This window comes from Dendrobates tinctorius, unplaced genomic scaffold (genome assembly GCF_039654945.1).
Source record: "Dendrobates tinctorius isolate UK_male_01 unplaced genomic scaffold, ASM3965494v1 ptg000116l, whole genome shotgun sequence".
Classification (NCBI taxonomy): Eukaryota; Metazoa; Chordata; class Amphibia; order Anura; family Dendrobatidae; genus Dendrobates; species Dendrobates tinctorius.
In genome coordinates this window covers 49,098,372-49,121,182 of record NW_027361784.1, presented here as the reverse complement: position 1 = coordinate 49,121,182, position 22,811 = coordinate 49,098,372, and positions in this window count along the sequence as shown.

Genomic DNA, 22,811 nt, shown 5'->3' with positions numbered 1-22,811 from the left:
ATCTGCAAGTATTGGTATTAATGTGTGTAATTCCCTGAAACTCTCACTGAGAGTATACCCAAGTGTTTGCATGTGTGTAAATTCCCTAACACTCTTATTGAAAGTGTAACCACACTGTGATTGCATGTGTGTAATTCCCTGAAACTCTCACTAAGAGTATAACCAAGTTTGCATGTGTGTAAATTCCCTAACACTCTCACTGAGAGTGTAACCACACTTTGATTGCATGTGTGTAATTCCCTGAAACTCTCACTGTGAGTATACCCAAGAGTTTGCATGTGTGTAAATTCCCTAACACTCTCACTGAGAGTGTAACCACACTGTGATTGGATGTGTGTAATTCCCTGAAACTCTCACTGAGAGTATACCCAAGTGTTTGTATGTGTGTAAATTCCCTAACACTCTCACTGAGAGTGTAACCACACTGTGATTGCATGTGTGTAATTCCCTGAAACTCTCACTGAGAGTATACCCAAGTGTTTGCATGTGTAAATTCCAATCTCTCACTTGAGAGTATAACCACACTTGTTTACCAAAAACCAACACTTAATGTACCTTTTTTGCACGTATACCCATACTTAATTTTACCTGGTTTTAAAATAACACTACGGACAGTTTTTATAAACAGTTTTTATTAATTTTTTTTTCACAAGTAGGAGCTACTCTGCTCTTTATTTTAAATACCACAATAAATGAAAAATAAAAAAATCCAGAAAACATACTACAGTCACACCACATACAACACCACATACAATACACAACACAATTACAGCACATTTGCAAATATGGAAATAAAATTACAGTACTATGAAAATAAAATTCAGCACACATGCAACAGAAAAACAATTAAAGTATTAAAAAAAGGCATAATAAAAATACACACACACACAGACATGCAACACTGGGAGGCCATGAACATACATGCAGAAAGGCAGACCACACACACACACACACACACAGGCCACACACACACACACACAGGCCACAGACACACAGACATGCCCTACACAAATAGTTTAATACTCACACAATTGCAGGCTTTGGTAGCAGGCCTCTCCGTCCTGGCTTGGTGCTGGGCAGCTGGGCAGGTGCTGTCAGGCCTCTTGCTCCAGGAGTCTTGCAGCTGGGGGTCTTGCTGCTGGGCAGGTTTTATGGCAGGTTTTATGGCTGGCTATCAGGCTGTGTCTCTCCTCAGCTGGGGGTCTTGCTGCTGGGCAGGTGCTGTCTGGCTTGCTCTATGTCTTCTCAGTCTGGCTGGTACCGGATGTCTGGGCCCAATGATTAATTAGCCCACCTTATATAGTTTTTGGACTGTCTGGAAAAGTATCTTTTTTTCTGAGCATGCTCAGTGCGATTTGGCGGATTCCGCCGGCAGATTCCGCAAAATAGCGGTTCCCGGCGGATCCGCCGCCCATGGGCGCCCATTCTACCACATGGCGGACGACGGCGGATCTGCCGTCTCCCGCCATTTTGACGGTGCCAAAAAACGTTGCAAAGTCCGTTCACCTCAAACAGAATCCTCCAGGAATCTGGCTGATCCGCTGAATAGCGGACGTAATGGACGACCATCCGCCAAAATCCGCCACTAATGTACAGTATCTCTATGGGAAAAAATGGCAGATCCGCCACAAGAAAAGCCGATCCACCATTTTCAAATTTTGGCGGATTTTGAATGATCTGGAAAAACTGATGTGTGACACAGGCCTAAGAGTAGCAAAAAACATTAGTTATAAGTAGGAGAAGTAATAATTGCAATAATACAACAATGGTAATAAAAGTAGATGTAATAATTGGATTAATAATAGTAATAATAACAATAGCTAAATTAATAAGTATCATATGACAGTATAACTATAATACTGATAAGAATTGTCATAATGGGATTTGTAAGGAAAGTATCATTACGTCAATCATAATAAAAGTTAAATATTAATAATATTGCAGCAATAAAGGAAAGTGTAATAGGATAAGTTATATTAGTAATGTCTGGGTCACACGACTGTTTTACTTAAGTCCAAGAAAATTTGGCCGATTCTGCGAATCACTCTCTTATCAGAGCGTGATGCGATTTTTTTTCTTTAACGTATGCGTTTGGAGCTAAAAATAATTTTAAAAAATTGTGTTCCATTAAAAATGTTGCACTGTTTGCCTTCTATAGCCTCCATATTGCAGTATTGTTGGCTGCAGAATGAATTAACTGGGAATCCATCAGTGAGCTCGAAATGACGGTTTGTAACTCTTTTATCTGTCTTTTTCTGAGCTCTTTTCAAATGATTTATGAAGAGCCTGTAGCGGCCAAGTGATGCAATGTTTTGAATGAAAGCCAAATGTGAAAATTATTTTAGCCATTTAAGTAAAAACTTACTGTAAATTGTCCCCACACACAGGATCTATAATATAACCGGCTAAGCGTCACTCTGTCCGAAGCCTTTATAGACTGCGCAAGCGCAACACGCCTGCGCAGTCTGGCTCCAGACAGAATGAGGCACCCAGTGGTGACGAGTGTTTATGGCACCGGAGATAGTGGCTCGCATACACACTGCATACCGCTATGTCCAGCGCCATACTTACATACTTTCCTGACCGGGAGGAGCGTTGCTGTGGCGCTTCTCTTTGGCCAAAGACTGGGCCAGGAGAGCGGCCAGAATTGCGCATGCGCATAGCGCGATCCGGCGCCATTTTACTGAAGACACATTTGCAGTGTCTTCAGCAATATGGCACCGGACAGCGCTATGGGCATGTGTGTACTCCGGCGCCAGACTTCTCCCCCTGCCTCCAGCAGAACGTGACAGGCAGCGCTGGAGCACAGGGAAGAAGGGTGAGTATAAATGTTTTTTTTTTCTACGTGTGTAGTATAATAGGGGTGAGAGGGACCATGCATACCAGGAAAGGGGGACAGGGGACCATGCATACCAGGATAGGGGGGTGAGGGGACCACACAAACCAGGAAAGGGGAGTGAGGGGACCACGCATTCCACGAAAGGGGGGTGAGGGGACCATGCAAACCACGAAAGGGGAGTGAGGGGACCACGCATACCACAAAAGGGGGGGTGAGGGGACCACGCATACCACGAAAGGGGAGTGAGGGGATGATGCATACCACGAATGGAGATGAGGGGACCACGCATACCACAAAAGGAGGGTGAAGGGACCATGCATACCACGAAAGGGGAGTGAGGGGACCACGCATACCACGAAAGGGGGGGTGAGGGGACCACGCATACCACAAAAGGGGAGTGAGGGGACCACGCATACCACGAATGGAGGTGAGGGGACCATGCTTACCACGAAAGGAAGGTGAGGGGACCACGCATACCACGAAAGGGGAGTGAAGGGACCACGCATACCACGAATGGGGCGGTGAGGGGACCATGCATACCACGAAAGGGGAGTGAGGGGACCACGCATACCATGAAAGGGGTGTGAGGGGACCATGCATACCACGAAAGGGGGGAGAGGGGACCACGCATACAACGAAAGGAGGGTGAGGGGACCACGCATGCCACAAAAGGAGGATGAGGGGACCACGTGTACCACGAAAGGTGGGTGAGGGGACCATGCATACCACAAAAGGAGGGTGAAGGGACCATGCATACTAGGAAAGGAGGGTGAGGGGACCACGCATACCAGGATAGGGGGGTGAGGGGACCACACATACCACAAAAGGGGAGTGAGGGGACCACGCATACCAGGATAGGGGGGTGAGGGGACCACACATACCACGAAAGGGGGTGAGGGGACCACGCATACCAGGATAGGGGGGTGATGGGACCACGCATACCATGAAAGGGGGTGAGGGAACCATGCATATCACGAAAGGGGAGTGAGGGGACCATGCATACCACGAAAGGGGAGTGAGAGGACCATGCATACCACAAAAGGAGGGTCAGGGGACCATGCATACCATGAAAGTGGGTGAGGGGACCATGCATACCATGAAAAGGGGGGCGAGGGGACCATGCATACCAGGATTGGGGGGTAAGGGGCAGCATGCATACCAGGATAGGAATGAGGGGGCCATACATACCATTATAGGGATGAGGGGGACCATATATACCAGAATAGGGATGAGGGGTGCCATGCATACCAGGATAGGAGGGGGCAGCACATATCAGGAAAGGGGGGAGAGGGGACCACGCATACCATGAAAGGGGGTGAGGGCACCATGCATACCACGAAAGGAGGGTGAGGGGACTACGCATAAAACAAAAGGAGGATGAGGGGACCATGTATACCACAAAAGGAGGGTGAAGGGACCATGCATACCAGGAAAGGAGGGTGAGGGGACCACGCATACCAGGATAGGGGGGTGAGGGGACCACACATACCACAAAAGGGGAGTGAGGGGACCACACATACCAGGATAGGGGGGTGAGGGGAAAGGAGGGTGAGGGGACCATGTATACCACGAAAGGTGGGTGAGGGGACCATGCATACCACGAAAGGGGAGTGAGGGGACCATGCATACCACGAAAGGAGGGTGAGGGGACCACGCATACCACGAAAGGGGAATGAGGGGACCACGTATACCAGGATAGGGGGGTGAGGGGACCATGCATACCAGGAAAGGGGGGTGAGGGGACCACGCATACCAGGATAGGGGGGTGATGGGACCACGCATACCATGAAAGGGGGTGAGGGAACCATGCATACCACGAAAGGGGAGTGAGGGGACCATGCATACCACGAAAGGAGGATGAGGGGACCATGTATACCACGAAAGGTGGGTGAGGGGACTATGCATACCACGAAAGGGGAGTGTGGGGACCATGCGTACCACGAAAGGAGGGTGAGGGGACCACGCATACCACGAAAGGGAAGTGAGGGGACCACGTATACCAGGATAGGGGGGTGAGGGGACCATGCATACCAGGAAAGGGGGGTGAGGGGACCACGCATACCATGAAAGGGGTGTGAGGGGACCATGCATACCATGAAAGGGGGGAGAGGGGACCACACATACCACGAAAGGAGGGTGAGGGGACCACGCATGCCACAAAAGGAGGATGAGGGGACCATGTATACCACGAAAGGTGGGTGAGGGGACCATGCATACCACAAAAGGAGGGTGAAAGGACCATGCATACCAGGAAAGGAGGGTGAGGGGACCACGCATACCAGGATAGGGGGGTGAGGGGACCACACATACCACAAAAGGGGAGTGAGGGGACCACGCATACCAGGATAGGGGGGTGAGGGGACCACGCATACCACGAAAGGGGGGTGAGGGGACCACGCATACCAGGATAGGGGGGTGATGGGACCACGCATACCATGAAAGGGGGTGAGGGAACCATGCATACCACGAAAGGGGAGTGAGGGGACCATGCATACCATGAAAGGGGAGTGAGAGGACCATGCACACCACAAAAGGAGGGTCAGGGGACCATGCATACCACAAAAGGAGGGTGAAGGGACCATGCATACCAGGAAAGGAGGGTGAGGGGACCACGCATACCAGGATAGGGGGGTGAGGGGACCACACATACCACAAAAGGGGAGTGAGGGGACCACACATACCAGGATAGGGGGGTGAGGGGAAAGGAGGGTGAGGGGACCATGTATACCACGAAAGGTGGGTGAGGGGACCATGCATACCACGAAAGGGGAGTGAGGGGACCATGCATACCACGAAAGGAGGGTGAGGGGACCACGCATACCACGAAAGGGGAGTGAGGGGACCACGTATACCAGGATAGGGGGTGAGGGGACCATGCATACCAGGAAAGGGGGGTGAGGGGACCACGCATACCAGGATAGGGGGGTGATGGGACCACGCATATCATGAAAGGGGGTGAGGGAACCATGCATACCACGAAAGGAGGGTGAGGGGACCACGCATACCACGAAAGGGGAGTGAGGGGACCACGTATACCAGGATAGGGGGTGAGGGGACCATGCATACCAGGAAAGGGGGGTGAGGGGACCACGCATACCAGGATAGGGGGTGAGGGGACCATGCATACCAGGAAAGGGGGGTGAGGGGACCACGCATACCAGGATAGGGGGGTGATGGGACCACGCATATCATGAAAGGGGGTGAGGGAACCATGCATACCACGAAAGGGGAGTGAGGGGACCATGCATACCACGAAAGGAGGATGAGGGGACCATGTATGCCACGAAAGGTGGGTGAGGGGACCATGCATACCATGAAAGGGGAGTGTGGGGACCATGCATACCACAAAAGGAGGGTGAGGGGACCACGCATACCACGAAAGGGAAGTGAGGGGACCATGCATACCACGAAAGGTGGGTGAGGGGACCATGCATACCACAAAAGGAGGGTGAAGGGACCATGCATACCAGGAAAGGAGGGTGAGGGGACCATGCATACCAGGATAGGGGGGTGAGGGGACCACGCATACCACAAAAGGGGAGTGAGGGGACCACGCATACCAGGATAGGGGGGTGAGGGGACCACGCATACCAGGATAGGGGGGTGATGGGACCATGCATACCATGAAAGGGGGTGAGGGAACCATGCATACCACGAAAGGGGAGTGAGGGGACCATGCATACCATGAGAAAACCAGGGGAAGAGTCTTGAGGAGATCATTTGCATATTCCCAGTGCCTTCTGGGATAAGTGAAGAGTCTCCGCGAGCTCAACGATCACTGGGTTTTGGCCGTTGCAGCTGAAAAGAGGAAATTGGAAAAACCGCGTGCCTATCGGCGCGCGAATTTTGGCTCATCTTTCATCGTTTTTAAGAAATCTCAAGATGGAAGAGGCCAGGAGCCATTTGGTGAGCTGCATTTCTTGCTACATGTTCACAGATTTACCAGTGGAAAAGCCAAACTTCACATGCCACAAATGCAAGCTTGTGTCCCTGTTGGAGGAAAAGTTGCAAAATCTCGAAGAGAGGTTAGCTACGTTGAAGATCATTAAGGAAGGTGAAGAGTTCTTGGACAGAGCAGAATTATCTCTTCATGTTACAGAAAGAGAAGAAATTCGAAGTGCACCTGAAGAAACAGAGGAATGGAGACATGTGACCCGGAGAAGCAGGAAGATCAGGAGGCAGTCAGCACCCATACTGCTCAGGAACCAGTACCAGGCTCTCACGCAGGAAAACGATGAAGAAATACATCAGGATAAGACTTTGCCAACAAACAGCAACCTTGTACGCCCTCAGAGTCCTCCTGGATGGAGAAAGAAAAATGTTGTGAAGAAGAAACGGAGAGTGGTGGTCATGGGGGATTCCCTGTTGAGAGGAACAGAGGCCGCTATCTGCAGACCGGATATAACTACAAGAGAAATGTGCTGTCTTCCAGGTGCAAAAATTAAAGATGTGTCTGACAGGATATCAGGACTCTTCAGACCTACAGATGACTACCCATTCCTGCTACTACATGTGGGGACAAATGACACCGCAAGAAACGACCTGGAAATCATCTGCAGAGACTTTGAAGACTTAGGCAAGAAAGTGAAAGAACTGGGAGCGCAGGTGGTCTTCTCTTCCATCCTCCCAGTGGATGGCCATGGAACAAGGAGGTGGAATAAGATTCTGCAGGTGAACAACTGGCTACGTCGATGGTGCCGTCAGCAACGATTTGGATTTCTGGATCACGGAGTGAACTACTTATACGATGGACTACTTGCTAGAGATGGGGTGCACCTTACGAAGACTGGAAAGCATGTATTTGGAAGTCGCCTTGCTACACTTGTAAGGAGAGCTTTAAACTAGAACAACATGGGAAGGGAAGCAAAAGACCAGAAAAAGCCATACACCTGACAAATGCTATTGAGAACTCTGCTATTAGAAGTGGAAAGGAAGAACAAAGACGAAAGAATCTAATTAATAAAAATATTGGAGAAAGAGAAACCAATCACAAACTAAAATGTTTCTATACTAATGCACAAAGCATGGGCAACAAACAAGGAGAATTGGAACTACTAACACAGGAACAGAAATATGATGTAATTGGAATCACTGAAACTTGGTGGGACAATACACATGATTGGAATACAAGACTAGAAGGATACAACTTATTTGCAAGAAACAGACTTGATAAACGAGGAGGGGGTGTCGCATTGTATGTTCGAAACGCGTATATCTGCACAGAGATTGAAGCTTCAGAGACTGGGAGTTCTGTGGAAACTGTTTGGGTAAGAATACAAGGACAGAACAATGGAAAGGACACCATTGTAGGCATTTACTACAGGCCGCCTGTGCAAGCCGAAGATATAGATGAACTCTTTATGCATCAGATGGCCAAGTTCTCCAAAAAATATGACATAGTTGTCATGGGAGATTTCAACTATCCAGACATTTGTTGGGAATCTCTCTCAGGCAAAACTAACAGGTCAAGGAAATTCTTATCCTCTCTTGCTGACAACTTTATCTTCCAAAAGGTAAGGGAGAAAACAAGGGGAACTGCTACCTTGGATCTAATCCTTATAAACAGGGAGGAAATGGTTGAGGAGGTAAAAGTGGCTGGGACCCTAGGAGGTAGCGACCATGCTATTTTAGAATTTTGGATTACTAGAGGTGGAAGACCTGTGAAGACTCAGACGTCAAGGTTAGATTTCAGAAAGGCAGATTTTAAGGGATTCAGAAAGAGAATTGGAGGGATCCAATGGCTGGATATCCTTAAAGACAAAAATGTCCAGGAAGGATGGGAAATCTTGAAAAATGAAATTCTCAAAGCACAGTTGTTAACAATTCCGAAAAGAGGGAAGAATAGGAAGCATTTAAGGAAACCAGGATGGATGAACACAGAACTTAAGCACATGCTAAAAAGGAAGAAAAAAATGTTTATAAAATGGAAAGAGGGAGGCATATCTAAAGAAGAATATAATGCTTTCTGCAGAACCTGCAGGGCACAAATCAGATTAGCTAAAGCTGAAAATGAACTGAGGCTTGCAAGAGATGTCAAAAGCAATAATAAAGGATTTTGGGGATATGTCAAAAGTAAAAGAAAAGTCAAAGATGCTATAGGATTTTTACAGGATGAAAATGATGAAATGGTAAGACAGGATGTTGAGAAGGCTGAACTTTTAAATTCCTATTTTGCATCTGTTTTCTCTCAGAAAGGAAATGCAACATCAACTGTTATTCACTGTCCTATTAAGGGAATAGAAGAATCCAGGATATCTATAAACAGAAAGATAGTGAGGAAACACTTAGCTAACCTAAATGAATTCAAGTCTCCAGGTCCAGATGAATTACACCCCAGAGTACTGAAGGAGATGGCAGAAGAAATTTTTGAACCCCTCTCCATAATCTTTGAAAATTCTTGGAGAACAGGAGAAGTGCCAGAAGACTGGAGAAGAGCAAATGTTGTTCCTATCTTCAAAAAGGGGAAGAAGGTGGACTCAGGCAACTATAGGCCGGTGAGTCTGACTTCTATACCAGGAAAGATCTTTGAACAAATTATTAAACAACATGTATGTCAATACCTGGATAAGAATGAAGTGATTAAACAGAGTCAGCATGGGTTTCTAACTAATAAGTCATGTCAGACTAACTTAATTTCCTTCTATGACGGTATCACTGATTGGGTGGATCAAGGAAATGCTGTAGATATAGTATATCTTGACTTCAGTAAAAGCATTTGACAAAGTCTCTCATACAATCCTTATTGAAAAAATGACTAAGTATGGAATGGACAAGGCAACTGTTAGGTGGATTCATAACTGGCTTAGTGATCGGACCCAAAGAGTGGTCGTAAATGGCTGCACATCCAGTTGGAAGAATGTCTCAAGTGGGGTACCACAGGGCTCTGTCCTGGGCCCTGTATTGTTCAACATCTTTATCAACGATTTAGATGAAGGAATTGAGGGTAAACTGATTAAATTTGCTGATGACACAAAGCTAGGAGGGATGGCTAATACTAGAGAAGAGAGAGAGAGGATTCAAAAAGATTTAAATAAACTGGAGAAGTGGGCAGCAACTAACAGAATGGTTTTTAACAGGGAGAAATGCAAAGTACTACATCTGGGCAATAAAAATGAAAAAAGCATATATAGAATGGGAGGAATAGGGCTAAGTGACAGCACATGTGAAAAAGACTTGGGTATACTAATAGATCACAGACTGAATATGAGTCAACAGTGTGATGCAGCAGCAAAAAAGGCAAATGCAATTCTAGGATGTATTAACAGAAGCATACAGTCTAGATCACGTGAAGTCATTATTTCCCTCTACTCCTCTTTGGTCAGACCTCATCTGGAATATTGTGTCCAGTTTTGGGCACCACATTTTAAAAAAGACATCAACAAACTGGAGCAAGTTCAGAAAAGAGCGACCAGAATGGTGACCGGTCTGCAAACCCTGTCTTATGAGGAAAGGTTGCAGGATTTGGGAATGTTTAGTTTGCAAAAGAGAAGACTGAGAGGAGACTTAATAGCTGTCTACAAATATCTAAAGGGCTGTCACATTGTAGAAGGATCAACTTTATTCTCATTTGCACAAGGAAAGACTAGAAGCAATGGGATGAAACTGAATGGGAAGAGACACAGATTAGATATTAGAAAAAACTTTTTGACAGTTAGAGTGATCAATGAGTGGAACAGGCTGCCACGAGAAGTGGTGAGTTCTCCTTCAATGGAAGTCTTCAAACAGAGGCTGGACAGACATCTGACTGGGATGATTTAGCGAATCCTGCTTTGAGCAGGGGGTTGGACCAGATGGCCCAGGAGGTCCCTTCCAACTCTACAATTCTATGATTCTATGAAAGGGGAGTGAGAGGACCATGCACACCACAAAAGGAGGGTCAGGGGACCATGCATACCATGAAAGGGGGTGAGGGGACCATGCATACCATGAAAAGGGGGGCGAGGGGACCATGCATACCAGGATTGCGGGGTAAGGGGAGCATGCATACCAGGATTGGGGTGTGAGGGGACCATGCATACCAGGATAGGAATGAGGGGGCCATACATACCATTATAGGGATGAGGGGGGACCATATATACCAGAATAGGGATGAGGGGTGCCATGCATACCAGGATAGGAGGGGGCAGCACATATCAGGAAAGGGGGGAGAGGGGACCACGCATACCATGAAAGGGGGGTGAGGGGACCATGGATACCACGAAAGGAGGGTGAGGGGACTATGCATACCACAAAAGGAGGATGAGGGGACCATGTATACCACAAAAGGAGGGTGAAGGGACCATACATACCACAAAAGGGGAGTGAGGGGACCACACATACCAGGATAGGGGGGTGAGGGGAAAGGAGGGTGAGGGGACCATGTATACCACGAAAGGTGGGTGAGGGGACCATGCATACCACGAAAGGGGAGTGAGGGGACCATGCATACCACGAAAGGAGGGTGAGGGGACCACGCATACCACGAAAGGGGAGTGAGGGGACCACGTATACCAGGATAGGGGGTGAGGGGACCATGCATACCAGGAAAGGGGGGTGAGGGGACCACGCATACCAGGATAGGGGGGTGATGGGACCACGCATATCATGAAAGGGGGTGAGGGAACCATGCATACCACGAAAGGGGAGTGAGGGGACCATGCATACCACGAAAGGAGGATGAGGGGACCATGTATGCCACGAAAGGTGGGTGAGGGGACCATGCATACCATGAAAGGGGAGTGTGGGGACCATGCATACCACAAAAGGAGGGTGAGGGGACCACGCATACCACGAAAGGGAAGTGAGGGGACCATGCATACCAGGATTGGGGGCGAGAGGACCATGCATACCAGGATTGGGGTGTGAGGGGACTATGCATACCAGGATAGGGGGGGTGAGGGGACCATGCATACCATTATAGGGATGAGGGGGGACCATATATACCAGAATAGGGATGAGGGGTGCCATGCATACCAGGATAGGAGGGGGGCAGCACATACCAGGATGGGAGGCCATATACCAATAAAAATGCTCGCCACCCGGGCGTAGAACAGGTTCATAGCTAGTTTTATATATATAATACACACATTCCTATGCACATGGAGATGTGATTTGTGATGCACCTCTTTGGACGGCATGGAGATTTTTTCTGTCTTCTTCCGATGCTCAAAACTATAACACCCAGAACTATTTTATTTTTACGGAAACGTCATAATATGAGATATGATGTTTTTTGTGAGACGACTTGTTGTTTTAGTAGGCATCACTGTGCCGCACACATATGTAGGCCTGACCTCTGGGGACGCGTGTTTTGCTGTCAGAAGCCTACCTGAAGCCACGGCGCTGAAGAAGATGCCAGAAGAGCTGAATAAGACTTTGCGCATGGTGCCAGAGGGAGTTGTGTGGAACACAGATGGGGGCTTCTGCAAAATGTCTTCTTTTTTAGCACTTTAATATCCTGGGGTCTGGAGACACCTCAGCACATGATAAGCAACATTTGTGTTCATAGGCAGATTATAATGAGAGCAATCTGGGCTACAACTTGTCCCCTCATCTGCGGCGCACATACCCCAGCAGAGAGCTCCCGTCACCTCTGCTGTGAAATGCCAGCATGATGACATCATCAGCTGGTGCCAGTGTGATGAGGTCATGGTGCGCCTGCATGTACACACTGGTCAGTAGAAGTTGAGTCTCAGGGATGGGAACAGAGCGTCGGAGGGAACGGGAGCGAGGTGAGTATGTCTGTATGTTGTTTTTTTCTTTAATTAATATGAGTATGAGATGTGCGGGCTCATACTGTATATATGAGGCTATGCAGGGGCTCACAGTGTATACAGTAAGCTATGTGCAGGCTTATAATTAGAGATGATAGGCTGACCCTGGATGTTCGGTTTGGCGGGTTCAGCTGAACCATTACAAAAAGTTTGGTTTCAGGTACCGCAACAGTACCTGGACCCGAACCTAGACACTATTCACTTCAAATGGTGGGCCCAAAAATCCAGTGTTTGCCACGCTGTCTTATGCATGACAGTGCTGCAAACACTGCTTCTGATCACCAGTAAAATCATTAGCACCAATCAGACAGCCATGGTTCCCATGCTTTCAAATGACAGCATGAGCCCGCAGCTGTGATCAGAGATAAAATGTTTACGTTTGGTCACTGGCATCAGCTGATGGGACTACTGCTCCCATCAGTCTACGCCTGCAGCCACTAATAACAGCAAGAGCAGGCGGCCTGCATTGTAAATAAATAATTTTAAAAATTCGTGTCGGTTACCCTGTATTTTTGATAACCAGCCAGGAAAAACTGACAGCTGGGGGCTGCAACACTCAGTTGTCAGCTTCAGCAAGGCTGGTGATCAAGAATAGAGGGGTTCCCACTCTGATTTTTTTAAATTATTTAAATAAATAATTTTTATTTTTGACAACCAGCCAAGCTAAAGCAGGCAGCTGAGGGCTGGTATTCTCAAGAGGGTAAGGAGCCAAGGATATAGACCCTCCCAGTCTAAAAATATCAGCCCGCAGCTGCCCAGAAAAGGCGAGTTTATCAAATGTGCCAATTTTGGCGCTTTACCCGGCTCTTCCCACTTGCCTTGTAGCAGTGGCAAGTGGGGTTCATATTTGTGGAGTTGATGTCCCCTTCGTATTGTTAGGTGACATCAATCCCATGGATTAGTAACAGAGTTGTATTGTAAATAAAGACACAGCCAGAATAAAGTCTTTTATTTGAAATAAAACAAAACACACTTTTACTTTTCACATCTTGGCACCATGCAGATTGAAAACTGTTTATCCCCAGACATGGATTATGGCATGGGACAGAACGATGGACAAGTGAGGGATATTGTTGTTTTTTTATTTTTATTTTATTACAGAAGATGAGGGATTCGATGGAATAGGTGTTAGGTGAGTACAACTGTCTGTTATTTTTAAATAAAAAAGTAAACCTGTGTTTTGTTTAATTTCTAAGATTGCTGTAAAAGAGAAATAGCGCAATAGTGCATTATCCGGTGTGCAGATAACAATTGCAAGTAATACACTCACCAAATAGAGTTTTGTAACAGGCATTGGAGGATTCGCTGCTACAGAACCACAGATCCACGAGGTACCAACATAGAAGATTCAGAACAGGAAAAATGTGGTCAGACAATCCACGCTGTGAATCACTAAAAACTTGGATTATTAATACAGTGGTCTATATTCTACACGTTTCAGAGTCTCACAGAACTCCTTTCTCAGGAAAAAAACACCTGAGGAAGGAGTTCTGTGAGACTCTGAAACGTGTAGAATAAAGACCACTGTGTTAATAGTCCGAGTTTTTAGTGATTCGCAGCGTGGATTGTCTGACCACATTTTTCCTGTTCTGAATTAAATTTGCTGATGACACAAAGCTAGGAGGGATAGCTAATACTAGAGAAGAGAGAGAGAGGATTCAAAAAGATTTAAATAAACTGGAGAAGTGGGCAGCAACTAACAGAATGGTTTTTAACAGGGAGAAATGCAAAGTACTACATCTGGGCAATAAAAATGAAAAAAGCATATATAGAATGGGAGGAATAGGGCTAAGTGACAGCACATGTGAAAAAGACTTGGGTATACTAATAGATCACAGACTGAATATGAGTCAACAGTGTGATGCAGCAGCAAAAAAGGCAAATGCAATTCTAGGATGTATTAACAGAAGCATACAGTCTAGATCACGTGAAGTCATTATTTCCCTCTACTCCTCTTTGGTCAGACCTCATCTGGAATATTGTGTCCAGTTTTGGGCACCACATTTTAAAAAAGACATCAACAAACTGGAGCAAGTTCAGAAAAGAGCGACCAGAATGGTGACCGGTCTGCAAACCCTGTCTTATGAGGAAAGGTTGCAGGATTTGGGAATGTTTAGTTTGCAAAAGAGAAGACTGAGAGGAGACTTAATAGCTGTCTACAAATATCTAAAGGGCTGTCACATTGTAGAAGGATCAACTTTATTCTCATTTGCACAAGGAAAGACTAGAAGCAATGGGATGAAACTGAATGGGAAGAGACACAGATTAGATATTAGAAAAAACTTTTTGACAGTTAGAGTGATCAATGAGTGGAACAGGCTGCCACGAGAAGTGGTGAGTTCTCCTTCAATGGAAGTCTTCAAACAGAGGCTGGACAGACATCTGACTGGGATGATTTAGCGAATCCTGCTTTGAGCAGGGGGTTGGACCAGATGGCCCAGGAGGTCCCTTCCAACTCTACAATTCTATGATTCTATGAAAGGGGAGTGAGAGGACCATGCACACCACAAAAGGAGGGTCAGGGGACCATGCATACCATGAAAGGGGGTGAGGGGACCATGCATACCATGAAAAGGGGGGCGAGGGGACCATGCATACCAGGATTGCGGGGTAAGGGGAGCATGCATACCAGGATTGGGGTGTGAGGGGACCATGCATACCAGGATAGGAATGAGGGGGCCATACATACCATTATAGGGATGAGGGGGGACCATATATACCAGAATAGGGATGAGGGGTGCCATGCATACCAGGATAGGAGGGGGCAGCACATATCAGGAAAGGGGGGAGAGGGGACCACGCATACCATGAAAGGGGGGTGAGGGGACCATGGATACCACGAAAGGAGGGTGAGGGGACTATGCATACCACAAAAGGAGGATGAGGGGACCATGTATACCACAAAAGGAGGGTGAAGGGACCATACATACCACAAAAGGGGAGTGAGGGGACCACACATACCAGGATAGGGGGGTGAGGGGAAAGGAGGGTGAGGGGACCATGTATACCACGAAAGGTGGGTGAGGGGACCATGCATACCACGAAAGGGGAGTGAGGGGACCATGCATACCACGAAAGGAGGGTGAGGGGACCACGCATACCACGAAAGGGGAGTGAGGGGACCACGTATACCAGGATAGGGGGTGAGGGGACCATGCATACCAGGAAAGGGGGGTGAGGGGACCACGCATACCAGGATAGGGGGGTGATGGGACCACGCATATCATGAAAGGGGGTGAGGGAACCATGCATACCACGAAAGGGGAGTGAGGGGACCATGCATACCACGAAAGGAGGATGAGGGGACCATGTATGCCACGAAAGGTGGGTGAGGGGACCATGCATACCATGAAAGGGGAGTGTGGGGACCATGCATACCACAAAAGGAGGGTGAGGGGACCACGCATACCACGAAAGGGAAGTGAGGGGACCATGCATACCAGGATTGGGGGCGAGAGGACCATGCATACCAGGATTGGGGTGTGAGGGGACTATGCATACCAGGATAGGGGGGGTGAGGGGACCATGCATACCATTATAGGGATGAGGGGGGACCATATATACCAGAATAGGGATGAGGGGTGCCATGCATACCAGGATAGGAGGGGGGCAGCACATACCAGGATGGGAGGCCATATACCAATAAAAATGCTCGCCACCCGGGCGTAGAACAGGTTCATAGCTAGTTTTATATATATAATACACACATTCCTATGCACATGGAGATGTGATTTGTGATGCACCTCTTTGGACGGCATGGAGATTTTTTCTGTCTTCTTCCGATGCTCAAAACTATAACACCCAGAACTATTTTATTTTTACGGAAACGTCATAATATGAGATATGATGTTTTTTGTGAGACGACTTGTTGTTTTAGTAGGCATCACTGTGCCGCACACATATGTAGGCCTGACCTCTGGGGACGCGTGTTTTGCTGTCAGAAGCCTACCTGAAGCCACGGCGCTGAAGAAGATGCCAGAAGAGCTGAATAAGACTTTGCGCATGGTGCCAGAGGGAGTTGTGTGGAACACAGATGGGGGCTTCTGCAAAATGTCTTCTTTTTTAGCACTTTAATATCCTGGGGTCTGGAGACACCTCAGCACATGATAAGCAACATTTGTGTTCATAGGCAGATTATAATGAGAGCAATCTGGGCTACAACTTGTCCCCTCATCTGCGGCGCACATACCCCAGCAGAGAGCTCCCGTCACCTCTGCTGTGATATGCCAGCATGATGACATCATCAGCTGGTGCCAGTGTGATGAGGTCATGGTGCGCCTGCATGTACACACTGGTCAGTAGAAGTTGAGTCTCAGGGATGGGAACAGAGCGTCGGAGGGAACGGGAGCGAGGTGAGTATGTCTGTATGTTGTTTTTTTCTTTAATTAATATGAGTATGAGATGTGCGGGCTCATACTGTATATATGAGGCTATGCAGGGGCTCACAGTGTATACAGTAAGCTATGTGCAGGCTTATAATTAGAGATGATAGGCTGACCCTGGATGTTCGGTTTGGCGGGTTCAGCTGAACCATTACAAAAAGTTTGGTTTCAGGTACCGCAACAGTACCTGGACCCGAACCTAGACACTATTCACTTCAAATGGTGGGCCCAAAAATCCAGTGTTTGCCACGCTGTCTTATGCATGACAGTGCTGCAAACACTGCTTCTGATCACCAGTAAAATCATTAGCACCAATCAGACAGCCATGGTTCCCATGCTTTCAAATGACAGCATGAGCTCGCAGCTGTGATCAGAGATAAAATGTTTACGTTTGGTCACTGGCATCGGCTGATGGGACTACTGCTCCCATCAGTCTACGCCTGCAGCCACTAATAACAGCAAGAGCAGGCGGCCTGCATTGTAAATAAATAATTTTAAAAATTCGTGTGGGTTACCCTGTATTTTTGATAACCAGCCAGGAAAAACTGACAGCTGGGGGCTGCAACACTCAGTTGTCAGCTTCAGCAAGGCTGGTGATCAAGAATAGAGGGGTTCCCACTCTGATTTTTTTAAATTATTTAAATAAATAATTTTTATTTTTGACAACCAGCCAAGCTAAAGCAGGCAGCTGAGGGCTGGTATTCTCAAGAGGGTAAGGAGCCAAGGATATAGACCCTCCCAGTCTAAAAATATCAGCCCGCAGCTGCCCAGAAAAGGCGAGTTTATCAAATGTGCCAATTTTGGCGCTTTACCCGGCTCTTCCCACTTGCCTTGTAGCAGTGGCAAGTGGGGTTCATATTTGTGGAGTTGATGTCCCCTTCGTATTGTTAGGTGACATCAATCCCATGGATTAGTAACAGAGTTGTATTGTAAATAAAGACACAGCCAGAATAAAGTCTTTTATTTGAAATAAAACAAAACACACTTTTACTTTTCACATCTTGGCACCATGCAGATTGAAAACTGTTTATCCCCAGACATGGATTATGGCATGGGACAGAACGATGGACAAGTGAGGGATATTGTTGTTTTTTTATTTTTATTTTATTACAGAAGATGAGGGATTCGATGGAATAGGTGTTAGGTGAGTACAACTGTCTGTTATTTTTAAATAAAAAAGTAAACCTGTGTTTTGTTTAATTTCTAAGATTGCTGTAAAAGAGAAATAGCGCAATAGTGCATTATCCGGTGTGCAGATAACAATTGCAAGTAATACACTCACCAAATAGAGTTTTGTAACAGGCATTGGAGGATTCGCTGCTACAGAACCACAGATCCACGAGGTACCAACATAGAAGATTCAGAACAGGAAAAATGTGGTCAGACAATCCACGCTGTGAATCACTAAAAACTTGGATTATTAATACAGTGGTCTATATTCTACACGTTTCAGAGTCTCACAGAACTCCTTTCTCAGGAAAAAAACACCTGAGGAAGGAGTTCTGTGAGACTCTGAAACGTGTAGAATAAAGACCACTGTGTTAATAGTCCGAGTTTTTAGTGATTCGCAGCGTGGATTGTCTGACCACATTTTTCCTGTTCTGAATTAAATTTGCTGATGACACAAAGCTAGGAGGGATAGCTAATACTAGAGAAGAGAGAGAGAGGATTCAAAAAGATTTAAATAAACTGGAGAAGTGGGCAGCAACTAACAGAATGGTTTTTAACAGGGAGAAATGCAAAGTACTACATCTGGGCAATAAAAATGAAAAAAGCATATATAGAATGGGAGGAATAGGGCTAAGTGACAGCACATGTGAAAAAGACTTGGGTATACTAATAGATCACAGACTGAATATGAGTCAACAGTGTGATGCAGCAGCAAAAAAGGCAAATGCAATTCTAGGATGTATTAACAGAAGCATACAGTCTAGATCACGTGAAGTCATTATTTCCCTCTACTCCTCTTTGGTCAGACCTCATCTGGAATATTGTGTCCAGTTTTGGGCACCACATTTTAAAAAAGACATCAACAAACTGGAGCAAGTTCAGAAAAGAGCGACCAGAATGGTGACCGGTCTGCAAACCCTGTCTTATGAGGAAAGGTTGCAGGATTTGGGAATGTTTAGTTTGCAAAAGAGAAGACTGAGAGGAGACTTAATAGCTGTCTACAAATATCTAAAGGGCTGTCACATTGTAGAAGGATCAACTTTATTCTCATTTGCACAAGGAAAGACTAGAAGCAATGGGATGAAACTGAATGGGAAGAGACACAGATTAGATATTAGAAAAAACTTTTTGACAGTTAGAGTGATCAATGAGTGGAACAGGCTGCCACGAGAAGTGGTGAGTTCTCCTTCAATGGAAGTCTTCAAACAGAGGCTGGACAGACATCTGACTGGGATGATTTAGCGAATCCTGCTTTGAGCAGGGGGTTGGACCAGATGGCCCAGGAGGTCCCTTCCAACTCTACGATTCTATGATTCTATGAATCCTGTTTTATTTCTAATAAAGGACTTTATTCTGGCTGTGTCTTTATTTACCATATAACTATAGGATTAGTAATAGAGAGGTGTCTTACTAGTAATCCATGGACTTGATGTCACTGGACAATACAAAGGTGACTAGAGTTGAGCGAAACGGGTCGAAAAAATTCAAAAGTCACCGACTTTTGGCAAAGTCGGGTTTCATGAAACGAAACCCGACCCTAGGATGAGGTCGGCCACGAGGTCGGCGACTTACGCACCAAAGTTGCGTTTCAAAAGTTTGTTTTGCGCTCTTTTTCAGCCAATCAGGATCCAAGGACACTGTGGGCAACGTGATGACATAGGCACGGGTCACCACCATCTTTCAGAAGGGCATGCAAGTGATTGGCTTGCTTTGGTGGGCGTCACAGGGGGTATAAAAGGGCGTGCACGCCGACCGCCATCTTACTTCTGCCGATCTTAGTATAGGGAGAGGTTGCTGCTGATTCTGTAGGGAGAGCGTTAGGCAGGGAAGAAGACAAAAAAACTGCTTCTGCTGCTAGCGATTTGGCCTGCACAACACACCAGTCACTGTGTGTGCAGTGCAAGGGGAGGCTATATAGTGGTGTATCAGTGGTGTTGGTTGTTGGGCTGCCTTTTAAGGCTTCCTGACAGGCTGGCATTGCTGTTTACCCACTGCTCCGCAAAATGCTTTTTTAAAAGCAATCCCAATTTTTTTTTTTGTCCTGCTGAGAAGAAAAAAAAACTGCTTCTGCTGCTAGCAATTTGGCCTGCACAACACACCAGTCACTGTGTGTGCAGTGCAAGGGGAGGCTATATAGTGGTGTATCAGTGGTGTTGGTTGTTGGGCTGCCTTCTAAGGCTTCCTGACAGGCTGGCATTGCTGTTTACCCACTGCTCCGCAAACTGCTTTTATAAAAACAATCCAATCTCCCTTATCCTCTAGTCACTTTTGTCACAGCTGTGCCATCGAGCCTGTCACATAGCGCTCAGATATTCATTGGGCCTCACACAATCCAAAAGTGTCCAGTGTCCAAAAGTGTGTGCAGAGATTCAAAATCTCCCTTATCCTCTAGTCACTTTTGTCACAGCTGTGCCATCGAGCCTGTCACATAGCGCTCAGATATCAGTGGGCCTCACACAATCCAAAAGTGTCCACTGTCCACAAGTGTGTGCAGAAATTCAAAATCTCCCTTATCCTCTAGTCACTTTTGTCACAGCTGTGCCATCGAGCCTGTCACATAGCGCTCAGATATCAGTGGGCCTCACACAATCCAAAAGTGTCCAGTGTCCAAAAGTGTGTGCAGATATTCAAAATCTCCCTTATCCTCTAGTCACTTTTGTCACAGCAGTGCCATCGAGCCTGTCACATAGCGCTCAGATATCAGTGGGCCTCACACAATCCAAAAGTGTGTGCAGAAATTCAAAATCTCCCCTGTCCTATAGACACCTTGTACCTTGTTTTACATTACTATATAGTTTGTTGGATTTTGTCTACATTTCTACCAAAAATGAGGAAGGCTGGTGGAAGAGGCCGTGGAATTGGGCGGGGGTTGGCAGCTGGTAATGATGGTGTTGGTGGTGGATCTGATGGTTGGGGCAAGAGCAAAATAGGACCGAATGCAGGAGGTGCTGACCCTGCGTCATCGTCTGGCTACATAAGGCCTCGAACGCTTAGTTTTCTAGGAGTTGGCAAACCGCTTTTAAAGCCAGAGCATCAGGAAAAAGTTTTGTCTTACATTGCTGACTCAGCCTCCAGCTCTATCGCCTCCTCTTCTTCAGTTGTAAAAAGTAAAAGCACTGAGTCGTCATTGGAGGCTCATGTTCATGAACCACACCTTTCCTTGTGTCCTTCACCCCAACCAAGATTGAAGGATGACGCAGGCCATACTACTGATTACTCCATGGAGCTGTTTTCACATACCATGCCTGGATTATCAAGTCAAATGGTGAATTACCCAGGCCAAGATGAATCTGACATGGAGTGCACTGATGCACAGCCGCTGATGGATGATTCTGCTGGTACATTCACTCAGAGCACTACATTGTCCTCGCAGTGTACAGAGCCAGATTCTGACCCTGATGAGACTCAGGTGCCCCTTCCCGCACACTATACCACCATACACGGTGACACAGAGGAAGGTGCACATGACATAGAAGAGCAGGTGATGGATGACCCAGTTGTTGACCCAGATTGGCATCCATTGGGGGAAGAGGGTGCTGCTTTCAATAGCTCAGATGAGGAGCATCCACAGCAGACATCGACATCGCAACAGCTGTTATCTGGCAGGCCCGGAGCACTCCAAAGACAGGTTCCAAACATCAAAAGAGTTGCTGGACAGCTTGTCCAGAGGGTCAAAAGATCACAGCGTGCTAGGCCGCAAAATGTCTGCCAAAGTAGGAAGAGTGCAGTGTGGCACTTTTTTGAACAAAATCCTCATGATCAGGCCAAGGTTATCTGTAAGAAGTGCGCAAAGACCTTTAGCCGAGGGAAAAATCTGAAAAATTTGAATACCAGTTGCATGCTTAGACATTTAACCAGCATGCACTTGCAAGCGTGGACACAACACCAAAACTCAAGTGCCACATGTGCAACTGATCACAACGAAGGTAGTCAGCAACGCTACATTGTTTCCCCCACTGTAAGCCCACCGGTTAGCACAGCAGCAAATGTTGAGGTGTCGTTGCAAGACCACAGCAGTCAGGGAATCCCACTGTTATATCAATCCCACTGTTATATCAACGAAAGACTGATTCTAGGCCATCAGAAAGAACACCAACTCCATCACCATCATCAACCCTCTCTCAGTCCGCCCTGTCCACCGCTACTTCCACCATATGCAGCTCTCAAGTCCAGCTCACCCTCCCAGACACTATGAGTAGGTCAAGAAAGTACTCAGTCTCTCATCCGCGTACACTGGGTTTGAACGCCCACATTGCCAAACTAATCTCGTTTGAGATGATGCCCTTTCGGTTGGTGGAAAGCACAGCTTTCCGCGAACTCATGGCCTATGCAGTACCACGCTATGACCTACCCAGTCGCCACTTCTTCTCTCGCAAAGCCATCCCAGCCCTCCACCATCATGTGAAAGACCGCATTGTCCATGCACTCAAGCAGTCAGTGAGCGGAAAGGTGCACCTCACAACTGATGCATGGTCCAGTCGGCATGGCCAGGGCCGTTACGTGTCCATCACTGCGCACTGGGTTAATGTGGTGGATGCAGGGTCCACAGGGGACAGCGGTGGTGGGACAGTGCTGCCTAGCCCACGGTATAGGAAACAGTTGGCTGTAGGCGTTCGACCCTCCTCCTCCTCCTCCTCCTCCAGAAGCGAAAGCTCGTCCACAGAGCGC